Raw genomic sequence first — 12,829 nt, 5'->3', positions numbered from 1 at the left:
CTATGTCCACTCTTGGAATTAATAAGATATTAATTAATTAAGTCCATAGCAGACATTGATTAATTAATGGACATTTATATCTTAAGCGCGGGAAATAAATAATAAAAGTGGAAACCCGATTACTTATAATTTCGGATTTGGATGGGGAGAAGTTCAATATTACTTATGTAATGGCTGCTCGTAACATTCCAATAGAAGCTTGTATTAAATTGTGGGTTCAATTTAACTCAGTTAAAAGCTAATCGAGGGAACCCATATCCAAAACCTTCCATAGTATCCCCGTCTGGGCCCCAAAGTTTAACTTAATATAAATAGGAGAATAAAGGAGACAGTAATTTATCACAATTTCATTCACTATGTAATTATTCATAATTTTCAGTCCCCCTCAAATTTAGAGGAGTTTTCTGAATTTCAGCTCCTCTCCGTGAAGGATTTCTTCAGTCTTCTTTATTCGAGTCCTAAGATTTTGATAAGATCAGCCCACCCGATATTGAGATACAGTTCGGGAACCAGAGAGAAGATCCGTGGTCTAGTATTGAAGATCATCACGTGGAGAAGGCGCAAGAAATCGTCGATTCTTTGAAGAATCAAATCGGTAACTCTAAACCGTAGAATTCATGTTTTAGGATTTACTTTCTTTGAGCATGAATTATTTGCATTCTAGCATGCAATTATCTGTTTAACATGTGAATTGATTAATCGCATAATCGGTCAAATAGATCCGTATCTGATTTATTTGTTTTGTACAAGTCTTCCGCTGTGCAAGGGGCACCAAACCCCAGCATGACCAACTCCTAGAAGAGAAAAAACAAACAAACTCATAGAACTGACTAAAAAACAACACTTAAAACCACACTCAAACAAACAATAACATCTACATGTTTGAACCTAGCTTGATGTCTGGCAATGTTCCCCACAAGCTTAAGGTCATTCCAAATATTTTTGCAGTCTCAAATTCGTCCCTCCCCTTTGGTTCAGTCTGATCAGCCTATCACATCGTCAAGATAGACCAACCCTGGCTAACTATTTGATTCACTTGGTCACTCATTTCTCACCAGAGATTATAGGACTATTCTCTCATTCAATTTTCCATACCACTGATGCTTCGAGTTACATAGGCACATACTAGTTCCTTAAGGCCTTTTATTGAGATTGTAATGGCGGTAGGAGTTATGATGTAGATAGGTAAGGGTCCTATGGGTCTTAAGTTCTGGAAAAAAAAAACCTTGAAAACAATGAAGGACATGTGAACTTGGAAACAAAATTGGAGCAGCCTCCCTATTACATCTTTAAACTTCCCAAAATTGGACAAATACTCTTTGTCCCTTGTGGCCCTATTTCTATATTTATGTCTACTGAAGGGTCAAGTTACATTTTTCTCATGCCCTTTATCCTACTATTTCTCTCTTTTTTTTTCGGGTCAGGTTATAAGCGGTAATGCACTATTTTTTAGCACTATTATTACCTGCAAGTATACAAAATAGCAATAGTATAGCCTAAGGTCAGTACCGGGATATCGAATACGGGAAAGACGAACACAAAGTGTCTATCTTCTACTAGAACTCAATTACTATCTAGAGAACTGAATGATTTTGGAAACTCTTAAAAACTAAAAAATATTTGAAAGCAAATAACAATTAGATGCAGATAAAACACATAGATAAACGATAGAGATAATGGGAATTCCATGGATGTGCGTGCACAGTTATGGTTATACAAATTCCAACTACAATACCCTAGCACAATTATTACTTTGATAGTACGAGTCACCTAGCTTATGCTCATGCGATGCAAACGTTGATTACTAACATTAGGGTTGTCAATCCTAACACGTAACTCCAAAAAGCTCCTAAGACCCTTGAAAAGTCCTCACTCTCAATTAACAGTGTCGTTTTAAAGGAAGCTAACTGTAGCGTCTACTAAGTGGACCTAATTCGCTAGAACTCTCTCACAGTTATGAAGCAAATTATGTTTGATCAACACAGAGTGTGTCACTCAGACGTGAAGCGTCAAGAATAACTTAGGGAAGAAACAAAGTAAAAACAAAATGGATATTAAATAGAAAACTGGAATTGTACAACCAAAGTCATTACTAACACATCCCTAGAATCCTATGAGTTTAGTTACACATAGTGGAATAAGCTAAACACATAGATTGAAGGAAAATAATTTGAACATAAAACTAAACCCGTAGGTTAAATCCTTGTCGTTCTTGATGTTCTTGAATCCTTATTCAACTCCTTGCACAATGACGTACTCTAGCTTTTAATCTCTGGGAATTATTTTGCAAAAAGAAGCTCTCTCTTTGATGAAGCTTGAGGGTCCTATTTATAGGGGAAAAGATCTTCAAAATATGGTAAATCTTGGTGCTGAATCTAGGGCTCTCGGATTCACCGCCTTTCTCCGGCGGGCCGCCGCACCACAGTCCAGAGTCTCTGTCTCTTTGGCGGCGGGTCGCCGGACAAGACTCTTTTTCAAGCATGAATTTCAGGCCGCTACACTTCGCTGGCCGCCGGGCGCCGGCGGTGGCCTTACACCTTGCGGCGGTCGCCGGTCACCGTCTGAACTCCAGATTTCCAGAATTTGCATTTTGATTCTCTTTTTCGGGTCAAATATGCACATTTCTCACAAAACACGTAAAAATCCCAAAATGTATAAAATATGCAAATAATGGACATGTAGAATGACTTTGACATTAAAAAAGGACCAAAATAATGGCCTTAAAACAGTGCAAAATCTGAGTGTATCAAGCACCTGTCCTTTTCTTCTTTTTTTTTCACCAGCCTAGATGTAACTCTTTCTTTCTATCCCTACTACCCTGGTTAGTTAGCTACTCCATTATATCCCCTTACTCACATGGCATAGAGGCTCATGGTTTCAAAAGAAAGATGGATTTGAATGTAGGCTCAACATTGGTCACTAGGGGCTGCCTTTACAATGAGGCGGGTTCTTCTAGTTTGAAAAGAAATAGGCCCAACTGGTTATTTCCTAATGTCTTTAGTCCTCACTAGCCTATGTTATTTCCTTCTCACATCAAGTGGCAGTCACTCTAATTTCTTATTTTTGTGCTTAGTAGAAAGTGTTATACTCTGGCTTATAACTCACCTTTAGAGGGCTTCAAAGTTGGCTAAAAATCTGGGCTTTCCCATCGTTCTTACTTCGTCCAGACTGACTTCAACTTACTTTTTTAAGAAAGAGGGGTCTCACAAATCAATATGCATTTTTTTTCTTCGTTCACTCTAGCTAAGCACATAAGGACATATTCGACCTGCTTCGCTCAAATGACTCACTATTTACCAACTAACATGTCAACTAATCAAGTTATGATTCGACATGCTTCCTTTAGTTGACTCACGTGATCAAACAGGCAGGCAAGATAAACATAGATAAGTCAAGTCATGCTTACGTCCAAATACTCCACACTACTCTTCCCCTCTCACTTTATCTTAGCTTGCCCTCAAGCTAATCTGTTAAAGTGGAAAAGAGGAGTAAGTGCTGCAACAACAAACATCCTAAAAACTAAAAATTGAACTATCAATTAAAAACTTCTCACATTTAGACCAAACATTGGGCTAAGTGGGACAATGCAATATACCAAATACAGAAAAACAAACAAACAAGGCATAAACTTCTCACACTTAGACTGGGTACCAGACTGGGTACCGGGCTGAAGAAAAAAAACAGATACAGAATATAAAAACAAAAATCTAAATTACTTCGTCATTGGGGAGGGGGAGGTTTATCTCCATGGCTGATCCCTTTTGGAGTCAGCTGCTCTGGGGTGGGAATCATCTCTTCCAGTTGGTCACCTGCTGCCTAAACCTTGAAGTACGTGCTGAGGAGCCCTCTACCTCTGCGGAATTAACTCGCTGGCCATCAGAGATACCATCTCTCCGAAAGGACTAGCAACGGAAGCGTGCGATGAATTTCAATTCTAATAAATCAAATAATCAAGATCTATTTAGTCGATTATTTAGACAAATACTATTCGTGCCATTATCACATGTATCATGCTCATAACTCAAATAAATCATGCTTTAAATTAATTAAAACCTAAAACATATTTTTCTACGGTTTAGCTATTTTACCTTGATGATTCTCCAAAGAATCGAAGATAGCTAGCGCCTTCTCCACGTGAAGATCTTTAGTACTAAACCATCGATCTACTATCTAGTTCCTGGACTGTAAACTGATATTAGGGTGGGCTGATCTCACCAGTATACTAGAACTTAAATAAAGAAGACGGAAAACCTTTCTCACGGGGGAGAGAAAAATCGTCCCTCTTGTATATAGAGAGGAGGACGATAGTTTTGAAGTAAAACAAGTGTGTTTTCTGTCTCCTTTATTCTCCTATTTATATTAAGTCACATATTGGGCCCAGACATGGATCTATGGAAAGTTTTGGATATGGGTTCCTCCAATTATCTTTTATATAATTAAATTGCACCCCAATTTAATATAAGCTTTTAATTGAAATATTACGAGTAGCCACTACAAAAGTAATATTGCACACCCCATTCAAATCCGAAATTATAAGTAATCCGTGTTTCCATTGCTTGATATTTATTTCCCGCGCTTAAGATAGAAACATCCATTAATTAATTAATGTCTGCTATGGACTCAATTAATTAATATCTTATTAATTCTAAGAGTGGACTCAGCATGAAATTCTTATTTGTTATTCATAGAGTAATCAAACTTCAACTAGCTAGGTACCGAATAATAAAACCTTATTTCAAGCTCCTCTTGAGGATGTTATCAAACGAGAATCACCTCGCGCACGATTCAACATAATAGCAATCCTAGCATAAAGACATGTCTCGCTGTTAGATCCAATTTAGTGTTATACCACACCAACGTCATCTAATTTCAGTAAGGCTTAGAAATAATCAGACTACATTGCAACCTTTCACGATAGGCAGTCTAAGCCTATCTAGGTTGTGAAATACTTCTTTTTCTTTGTTCAGAATTGACCGTGTTACCTTAAAGTGGACGTCGCCCACAACCGGTCTACTAAAACAAAGACTTAGACTTTGTTATGTTACTTATACATTTAAACATGTAATAAACATCCATTAAATGTAAAACATAATAACTTTATGACAAAAAGAATCTATTTTATTCCTTGAAAAATAAAATAATAGCTTTAATAGTATTCAATCACTCGAAAGGTGATTTCTAGTATACAAACTCTAACACTCTCTCACTGATGAAGAATGATGTCCTAACATCCTCATGATATGTCTTTTGTATTTCTGTCTAGGATGTTAGCAGCAGCGTCTGGGCATTGGAGTGCAGGGCTATTCTTTCAATACTCAGGGCTATCCTCTCAACCAGCCCCTCCATTCAGGCTCTCCAGTCTTCGTGGTGTCGAAGATGGAAGTCTTGAGTGTTCGAGACGTCCAGCGACCCGCTGCGTGTGTTGCAGCGACCGCTGGACTACAGCGACCGCTACACCTTAAGCGACCGCTGAGGAGTGCACAGCGACAGCTCGAGAAGATCCCTAAGCCACTAGACTAATTTGCAGCGACCGCTACACAAATGGGCAGAAGCTACGGGCAACGTACAGCGACCGCTGGCTAAGGTGCAGTGGCCTGCTGCAAAAACGCGGCCAACGATTTGATCTAGATTTTCTCCAGATTTTACTAAAATTAGCCAAACTATTCCTTATATCAATAGGACTCGAGTTAACCCCTATATATACCCCCTCAAACCTCTTCAATAAGGACACACTCGTACTATATTTTACGCACTTTTTGCCTCACAATTCTAGAGCATAATATTTGAGAGTTCTTCACTGTGCAAGAGGTTGAAGACGGATTCAACTGAAGATCAAGGCTACAAGATTCTACCTTTAAATTTTATCGCTTTTGTTCTTATTTTTACATTGCTTTCCCTTCAAACTATGTTTTTAGGTTATTCTATCATGTGTAACTAAATTCATAGGATTCTAGGGATGTGTTAGTAACTTTTATCGGTTTATACAATTCATTTTTCTATTTAATATCCGTTTTGTTTTTACTTCGTTTCTTCCTTAAGTTATTCCGTAATACTGCATGTTTGTGTGACACATTCGATGAAGATTTAATATAACTTGCTACATAATCATGAGAGGAGGTTGGCAAGTTAGATCCACTTAATAGACACTACAATTAGCTTTCCTTAAAACGACACTGTTAATTGAGAGTGGAGACTTTTCAAGGGTCTTAGGAGCTTTTAGGAGTTACGAATCTAGGATTGACCACCCTAGTGTTAGTAATCTACGCTTGTACCGCATGGGCATAACTAGTGTGACTCGTTCTATCAAAGTATACATTGTGCTAGGGTATTGTAGGTGGAATTTGTTTAACCATAATTGTGAACGCACATCCCTGAAATTCTCTTATCTCATATATTTTACCTCTAGTTTGTGTTGCAATTTGTTATTTAGGGTTGCAATTTTACCTCTACTTAGGGAAGAAACAAAGTAAAAACAAAACGGATATTAAATAGAAAAAGGAATTGTATAACCAAAGTATTTACTAACACATCTCTAGAATCCTATGAGTTTAGTTACACATAATGGAATAAGCTAAACACATAGATTGAAGGGAAGACAATTTGAACATAAAACTAAAGCAAATAAAACCAGTAGGTTGAATCCTTGTCGTTCTTGATGTTCTTGAAATCCTTCTCCAACCCCTTGCACAATGAAGAACTCTCAAATTTATGCTATGGAAGTAATTGGCAAAAATATGATGAAGAATTAGGGTTGCAGGAGGAGCTATGAAAGCTCCCCTTTTGGGGGCTAAGGAAGGGTTGAATTCTATGAATGAGGTTATGGGGTATATATAGGCTTGAGAAGGATTTAAATTTGGTAATAAGTTTCCTCCAAGCATTAGGAAAGATGTAATTTTTGTTCCCCATAGTAGAAGGAAAAGATTTGGCTTCACAAGGTAATATCTTCATTCCTTCTTCAAATTTCCGCCTAAACTGCAGCTGGCAGCTTTGAGCAACTTTGGTAGAACGACCATAACGTTCTCCAAGGAACTCCGATTGAAGTGATTCTTATACCATCCTTAAGAGATTTTCAAAACGAAGAGAATGGTGTGTAGAACGCTCTGATCGGACTTCAGGATCGCCGGAAAATTGAGTTTGAAGACAGCTGTCACGCGCCGCATTTTTGTGTTTTTGTGGCGGGCCGCCGCACCATGGCCGGCGGTCGCCACTGATACGCTCGGATTTTGCACTGTTTTAAGGCCATTATTTGGTCCGTTTTTTATGTCAAAGTTACTCTACACCTCCATTATTTGCATATTTTGTCTATTTTGGTATTTTGACGTTTTTTGTGAGAAATGTGCATAATTGAGCCGAAAAAGGGAGCCAAAACGCCAAGTTTGGGAATCTGAGTCAGACGGCGACCGGCGACCGCCGCGGATGTGTGGCGGCGGCCGCCGGCGCCCGGCGGGCAGATCAATGCAGCGGTCCGCCTCGGAAAAATATGCTTGGAAGAGAAGCCTCGCCCGCGACCGCCGGAAGATGTCTGCGGCGGTCCGCCGCCGAGGGAACCGACTCTCTGGACTCCAGTAGCATGGGCGACCGCCGGCAAAGTGCGGCGGCTCGTCGGAAAAAGGCGGCGAATCCGAGAAGCCCTAGATTTGTGCCCAGTTTTACCATATTTTGGAGATTTTTTTCCTTCTACAACAAGGCATGGCTTTTCCCTATAAATAAGGCCTCAAGCTTCTTCAAAAAGAGAGAACTTCTACTTTCAAAATACTTCATAGAGATCAAGACCTAGAGTACTTCATTGGTGCAAGGAGTTGGAGAAAGATTTCATGAACATCAAGAACGACAAGGATTCAACCCACGGGTTTTATTTGCTTTAGTTTTATGTTCAAATTGTCTTCCCTTCAATCTATGTTTTTAGCTTATTCAACTATGTGTAACTAAACTCATAAGATTCTAGGGATGTGTTAGTAACGACTTTGGTTATACAAGTTCCGTTTTCTATTTAATATCCGTTTTATTTTTACTTTGTTTCTTCCCTAAGTAGTTTTGATGCTGCATGATTGAGTGACACAATCGTGTATGATTTAATATAACTTGCTTCATAATTGTGACAGAGTTCTAGCGAGTTAGATTCACTTAGTAGACACTACAGTTAGCTTCCCTTAAAACGGCACTGTTAATTGAGAGTGAGGACTTTACAAGGGTCTTAGAAGCTTTTTGGAGTTACGTGTTAGGATTGACAACCCTAATCTTGTAATCAACATTTGTTTCGCATGAGCATAATCTAGGTGATTCGTTCTATCAAAGTAATAACTGTGCTAGGGTATAGTAGTTGGAATTTTGTATAACCATAACTGTGAACACACATCCCTGGGATTCCCTTATCTCTATTGTCTTTCTCTTGATTTATTTGCTTTTAGTTGATCTATGCTTTCTATTGTTTTTAGTTTTTCAAATATTTTCAAAATCCAATTGTTTCTCCAGATAGTATTTGAGTCTTAGTAGAGGATAGACATTTTGTGTTCGTCTTCCCCGTGTTCGATAACCGGTACTAACCTTTAGCTATACTATATATACTCTGTATACTTGCAAGTTTATTTAGTGCTAATAAAAAGTGCATCAAGTTTTTGGCACCGTTGCCGGGGAAGACAATTCACTTTGGAGTGATATCTTCAAATGGACAATTTTGCTACTTTGGACTTTAATTTTTTTCAGTTTTTAGTCTTAGTTTTTAATTCATTTTTGTTTTTGGTTCTTGCAGGTTTTCGTATGCGAACGCGCTCTGGGAAGGACAGCTTAGAACTGCTCGATTTAGAACTTGAGAGAACTCGTAGAATAATAAGAAGTGAAAAAGGATCAGGAACAATGGGTGACTGATCGAACGAACAATGGGAAGACAGCTTAGAACCGCTCGATTTAGAACTTGAGAGAACTCGTAGGAAAATAAGAAGTGAAAAAGGATCAGGAACAATGGGTGACCGAACGGACATCGAGAAACTGCAGGAAATGGTGAAGCTACTGATGGATGAGAGAGATGCGGAAAGGGCGGCCCGAGAGGCTCTGGAAAAGAAGAATCAGGAGATACAACCCGTGATGAACATGTTCAATCATGGGAATATGATTACCTTTCCCGAAGGACCTCGTATTGATGCTAATAATTTCGAGTTACGCATGCCCCTTATTCAAAGGGTCGAGCAAACTCCTTTTGCAGGTAGGGCTACAGAGGATGCCAACCGCCATCTCTCCAAATTTGTGGAGATCGCAAACACTCTCAAACTGAACGGTGTCGACGACGATGCCATAAGGGTAAGACTCTTTCCCCTTTTCATTAACTGATTCTGCTAAAGAGTGGTTTGAATGTATGCCCAGAGAAAAGGTCTCCACATGGAAGGACATTGTAGCTGCCTTCCTCGACAAGTATTATCCGCCGGGCACAATTTTGAAGCTCAAAAGCGAGATCTTCCAATTCATCCAAGGCCAGGACGAACCCCTCTATGAGGCATTTGCTCGTTTCAAAGCCCTTCTCCGAAAGTGCCCTAACCATGGTTTCACCGTGGACCACCAGGTAGGGATTCTCTATAATGGGTTTAACGAGAAAATTTGTGTTATGCTTGATTCAGGTGCAAATGGAGGGTTCTTAAGGAAGTCAGGTGAGGAAGCCATGGCGGTGATAGAGGAATTCGCCACCAACAGCAGGGGGTGGTCGAAAGAAAGGCATAGCCTAAAAAGGATAGCTGCAGTTGAAGAAGCCGAGGAAAGCTCCTTTGCAAAGGAATTGGCCGAGCTTCGAGTTAGGGTGGACCAAATGGATTCATCAAGGAAGGAGGACCCGATTCCACCAACCTCCATTATAGCAGTCTCTAAGCCTGAAACTCTTACCCCGACAGTGGAAGAAATCAACTACGTGCAAGGAGGCGGCCCCAATAGAAATTACAACAAGAACTATCGCCCTAACCAGGGGGGCGGTAATTTCAATAATTATAATGGAAACCGTCCTCACCCTAATCTCTCTTATTCTAACAATAATTACTTGCAACCCCCCGCGGGATTTAATGTTAGCAAGGGAGGAGTAGTTGAGACACTGAAGAAGGAGGAAAAATATGAACAAGGGATCACAAGGATCTTGGAGGTAATCGCGCAAGACAGGAAGGTTAATGACACCAAGATCGGAGTGGTTGAAGCCAGAAAAAACAACCTCGAGTAGGGAATGAACACGATCTCGACTGCCTTAACCAACATCACCACGCAGATGGAGCAAATCCAAAAGAAGTTAGATGAGGACAGGGCAAAGGCAGCCGCACTAGTGGACGACGTCAACAAAAAGTGGGTGGCAAAGCAAAAAACTGGGGACTGCCCAGACGCCGGCGAACTGCCGAACACCACGTGGCGGACCGCCACTGAAGCCCAGAATGGAGTCTGCCCAGCCGCCGGCGGACCGCCGCACACTACGCGGCGGGCCGCCATAGAGAAGGCAGAAGCACCCGCTCAGCAAGGACTCGTGCGGCATAATGGGATTGTGCTACCTTTCCAACCAAAGAGGAAGTTTAAGCTCGAAGAGCAGTTCAAACATTTTTTGAACATGTTTTGTAAAGTTCATACTAACATTCCTCTAGTTGAATCGTTGCAGGAAATACCTAAATATGCGAAGCTACTAAGGGAGGCAGTGATGAGAAAGAGAAAGCCGAAAAAAGCCGACCTTAAGCTACCACATCATTGCAGCGAGATCATCCAAAAGGAGAAGGCAGTGAAGCAGAGAGATCCGGGCCAATTCATTATCCGATGCCGGATTGGAGAGGGAAAGGTTGACAAGGCCCTATGCGATCTAGGATCTTCCATCAAACTCATGCCACTGAAGTACTACGAAAAGCTCAACATTGGGCCACTCAAAACTTCAGACGTAACACTCAGGTTGGCCGATAACTCGACCATAAAAAAATTTGGTATGATTGAGGATGTCTTAGTGAAAATAGATGATTTCATTTTTCCCGCCGATTTTATTGTGCTTGACATGAAAGTAGACAAGAATGTCCCTCTAATCCTAAGGATAGATTTTATCGCTACTTGCAAAGCTTTGATCTATGTAGGTCGTGGCGAGATGACAATTAGCGATAACCATAGCCAATCCACCTATAAGATCGAAAGCGAGATGCTCAAGTTTGAGGAAGCAAAGCAGGCAAATATGGAACGGCAGTGTAGGGCAATCATGGTCGGATTTGACCAATCCTCAAGACCCCTTTGAAGTGGAGGATCCTACTACCTCCACTATCTACATTGTCAACGAGGTAAGACGTTCTCCCAAAAAGGACGATACTAACCCCTCCACCTCTATCCCGCAGAAAAAGAAGCAAAAGAGGAAGAAGGAAACCAAGGAGGACCCCGAGATTTATGTTATCAAAACAAATAAAGGGAAATACAAGTGGTGGAAGAAGCTATGGACCAAGTTGCTCCCTATGCCCATTTTCAACACTAGGGTCGCTGATCCGCCCAATTAGTGGGCCACTTCAAGTCGAGCTAACGACTAAAAAGAAAAGCGCTTGTTGGGAGGCAACCCAATTTTTTTTCGTTGATTTAGTTATTTTCTTTTATTTTTTTCGTTTTCGTTTTCGTTAAAAAAATAATAATAATTTAATTCACCGCGTGGCAGTCGCCGCATTTCACATGGCGGTTGCCACACTTATTTTCACATGTGCAGGATAGGACGGGCTTAGGGAAGGCTTAGGGTGGGCCAGATGAACCGCTGAATGGGCCACGGCGGCCCGCCAGAAATCGTTGTTTTAAAACGCCCTTGCGGCGGCCCGCCGCGCGCAGTCCAGAAGAGGGGAATGCAATTAAAAGGTAAGTTTTCCATCCTTCTTCTCATTCCTTCTCAAAATTCCTTCCTTGCACACAACCCCCACCTTTATAAATCACCAATTTCACACACCCACACCATAATTCTCTCAATTCTCTTCAAGTTTAGAGTTCTTCATTCAATTCTCAATCAACACAAGGTATGCATCCTAACTAAATTTCTGAGTTTTGTTCTACTTCTTCCATGGATTTAAGCATGTTTTGGATGAATTGTTTGGTGAAAACTCTTATTTTATGATGGAGGATGATTGTGTATGCTTATTTGTGGATTCCCACGGTGATATTGTGTTTTGGTGATAGTTGTGAAGCATTGTGAATAGTAATTCCTTCTTGTTTCTACTTGTTTTTAAGTTGCAATCATGTTCATAGCATTGTGAGGCTATTATTACTTCCATGAATTGCAATACTTTAGTATCCTATAGAGATTGTTGATATATATTGAATTATTGTTGATACGTCTCTGCATGGGGGATGAATTCACGTTGGGGGTTGGTTTAGTGTTTCCTAGTTGGGAAGTTTATGTTTTACATGTTTCCTTGTTACCATCTAGGAAAATTTCTACACCTAAGCTTGCTTCTGTTTATCCGTTGAAATTGATTATAAGAGTGCAAGTTTGGGGGAACCTTTGATTTTCCCATTATTGGTATACTTTCTAATTGTTGTACTTCTCGTTTGTAGAAATATGGGATCAAAGGGAAAGCCTGAGAATGCGAAGAACTATGGTGTTAGCCTTGCTTCGGATGAGCAAAAGGCTATGTGGAAGAAATTGTGGGCACGAGAGACGGCACCTTCGCAGTATTCCCACGATTTCCCTCTTCAAACTTTGGGAATTGCGGAGGACTTTTGGGAATTATGTGATGTAGGTGACGGGAACGGCCTCCGGTACATGTTTGAGAGGAAGTGGCCGTCGTTTAGGAAGTATACTCTCGAGTTCCTAAGCTCGTTGAAGGTCACAAAGGATCACCGGCAAAACATCCCGCTTAGCATTGAT

The 12,829-nt window shown here is 40.4% G+C and overlaps 1 non-coding gene across 1 annotated transcript; it reads right to left on the bottom strand.

The window, feature by feature from the left end:
* Positions 1-9,430: 9,430 nt before the first annotated feature.
* Positions 9,431-9,537, bottom strand: LOC125185761. The gene has a single exon (XR_007170261.1). It is a non-coding gene; the product is annotated as a small nucleolar RNA R71 (small nucleolar RNA).
* Positions 9,538-12,829: the final 3,292 nt, after the last annotated feature.

Source organism: Salvia hispanica, chromosome 4 (assembly GCF_023119035.1).
Source record: "Salvia hispanica cultivar TCC Black 2014 chromosome 4, UniMelb_Shisp_WGS_1.0, whole genome shotgun sequence".
Lineage (NCBI taxonomy): Eukaryota > Viridiplantae > Streptophyta > Magnoliopsida > Lamiales > Lamiaceae > Salvia > Salvia hispanica.
The sequence above is the reverse complement of the archived record's forward strand: the minus strand, read 5'-3'. Positions and strand labels throughout refer to the sequence as shown.